The sequence below is a fragment of the Macrobrachium nipponense genome, chromosome 32, assembly GCF_015104395.2.
Source record: "Macrobrachium nipponense isolate FS-2020 chromosome 32, ASM1510439v2, whole genome shotgun sequence".
NCBI classification, from domain to species: domain Eukaryota; kingdom Metazoa; phylum Arthropoda; class Malacostraca; order Decapoda; family Palaemonidae; genus Macrobrachium; species Macrobrachium nipponense.
Window position 1 is genome coordinate 53,203,879 of NC_061094.1, and position 3,160 is coordinate 53,207,038.

Below are 3,160 nucleotides of genomic sequence, written 5' to 3' on the forward strand. Positions count from 1 at the left end.
GAAAGTATCCGATATAAATCAACCGAGTCATCTCATATGGATCGAAAATGCATTAAACATTAGTTATTTTGCATTTGTTTCCGTACTTCGTTTTATGATGGCGCCTGCATGCGTTCCTTTTAGGGCAATGAATATACAGGGTGTCCATAAAGTCCCAGTACCAATAATAGTATTTATTGTCGAGAATGGTACTGGGACTTTATGGACACCCTGTATAACAGAATTGTATGAAAAATTTTTGTTTCCCAAGACTTCAAAATAGTGCTCTTTGCCCTTTTCATTTCCGTAGTACTTATAAAAGCATTATAAAACCAAAACGTCTGTGATATTTAAATAAAAAAAATCCGCCAAAAAAAAAAAGTGTGAAAATATTGGAAAAATGCTAGGGCTGCAGAATACTTCACCACCACTAATGCTGGGTCGGGAAACAAGTGATGTGTCAGTGCAACTGACCTGTCAGGCCGTATCAGCTGCAACGCGTTACGAAAAGAGGCCGAATATTAACCCCCGAAATCGTCATGCCGGACGAGGAGAATTTTCCACAGTGGGAATGACAACGACCGGAGAACAACTTCCAAGTACGATGAAAGACAGTCATCGGGGATATTTGGAGAATTTTTAAACTTTATTAATGTGTATATTGGTATAGAAATCAAAAGACGCATTTTTTAAAGATGCGTTTAAATCCCAGACGAAACCGAAACACTGATAACACGAAAAAGAAATACATCGTATGATGCCAATAACGAAGACAGTTTTGAAATACGTTTAAATCGCAGACGTAACCAAATCACTGATAACACGGAAAAGAAATACATCGTACATTGCCAGAAACGAAGCCAGTTTTGAAACACGTTTGATCATCCCAGGCGAAACCAAAACACTGACAATACGAAAAAGAAATACATCGTGCATTGCCAGTTTTGAAATACGTTCCGTGGATATGCTACGTACACACCAGTGTCGCATTATACAGACGGAAACTGTCTCTCCCAACAAATATCGCCCACTTACGTGACTGTGTCAGAATTTCCGCTTTGTCAATATAGTTGTCCTTTGCTTCTCGTTGATATAAGCATCACAAATGATTATATATGGTCTACGACACTGGTGTTTCTATCATCATAATAGACTTGACTTCCCTCAGGGCAGTAGCAAAAACGATGTCAATCAAACGATATACAGATCTTTTCCAATAATGTCATATTCATAAAATTATTATCGATATCGACTTCACTGATTCTGATCACGCTTCTTAAAGAGTTTCCAAAACATAACTTGCCACAAAGGTTTTAGAAATTATGGGGTGTCGCATAGCATATATCTCTTGCACTAACACCGGTTTACGCGAATTAGCATGTAAATAAAATATTACGTATTGCCATGTGAATAAAACATGCAAATATCTCTTGCACTTAAACCCATTGAAAGAATTAGGGATAACTTCAATAAAACTTCATTTATTACCCAGTGAATAAAATATGCAAATTTCTCTGGCATTCTTAAGTCCATTTAAAAAATTAAGTTTGTTTGTATGGTGTTTTTACGTTGCATGGAACCAGTGGTTATTCAGCAACGGGACCAACGGTTTTACTTGACTTCCAAACCACGTCGAGAGTGAACGTCTATCCCCAGAGATACAAATCTCTCACTCCTCAATGGAATGCCCGATAATCGAACTCGCGGCCACCGAGATGGTACGCCAACACCATACCGATCACGTCACTGAGGCGCTTTAAAGAATTAGGGATAATATCAATAAAACATGTATTACTTCATGTATTACAAAGTGAATAAAAAGTTAATACTTCAGTCACCTTCGACATCATTTTATCTCTGCAAGCAAAGAATGATCTTTTATGTGAGAGACACTTTTTCGTTTATGTGCTCGGCACTTTTCGTCCTTCTCCTTAACACCAGTTTCTCTCCACGAAATCTGTTCGTAACTGATAAAACTTTTACTGTCAACCTCGAAGTTAAAGAGCTTCTTCGATATAACTTTTCTCGAGGGAATTTACCTAGGAATCAGTGCGTAGGATTTTTTTTATTTTTTTATTTTTTAGTCTGTTTTTTTGTCTGTCGGTTTTTTTGTTAGTCATAGATTGAAACTTTTTTCTTATAAACACTTTTGTGCAGTATAATGAAAGATTAACATGTGCAGTAATAATAAAAAATATGAAAATTTGTTTCTCTATATATCAGGTCAGAGATTACTCAAAACCTTCTGTAGCATAATGAAAGATTAACGTTGCATTATGTATAGTATTATACAAAAGAGTAAGAAAATATTTTTTTTCTTCCCTTTTTCTCCAGAGATTTCTAACATCTTTATGCAATATAGTGAAAATTAACATTGCCTTCCTGCATGTATAGCAATATAAAAAAGTAAAAATATTTTTCTCTACATATGCTCTTCCACAGAATCTTTCATTAAAAAAAAATTTCAGAGATTACTAAAATATTTTTGCAATATTATGAATGATTTTCATTGCTTTATTTCACGAGTAGAAATAAAGAAAAAATTCCCTACATATGTTCTTCCACGCCTTTTTCAGAGATCACTAAAAATTGCGCTGTATAATAACTAGGTTAATATATTACCTCACAGCACGAATACCAATGAAATGTCAGAAAATAGCTATAAAAGAAGGGGAGAAATACTATACTTAAAAGCGGGTCGGAAGAAAATTGGGAAATTCAAGACCCACGAACCAGTCGTACTCAAAAACTTTCTGTTTACGCAAACAGAAACGCCCGAGACTCGCCGGAAAATTTTCTGCCATCAAAATACGCTTTTCTGTTTGCCACTACAGGGTATCCAGTATCTTTGTTTTTATAGCTTTTATAATGAAAAAATGCAGGACAGTAGGGAAAGAAGTAAGGTAAACTTAATTCTGATAAGTATATTTATATTTTCTTGATCTTTGGCAGATCTCTCCATAAAGTTATAATATAAATGTCACTTAACGTTTTCCCACGTAATACTTCTAACAGTCCTATGAATAATTATATTGTTGGTTTCTTAAATTTATCTACATGGTCTCATGTAGTCATGCTTCCAGACAGATAGTAAACAGACATTCTGGAAAACAATTAAACAAATAAACAAACAAACAGGAACAGAAAACGAAGCTTTTTGGAGAAGATAATATATAAATAA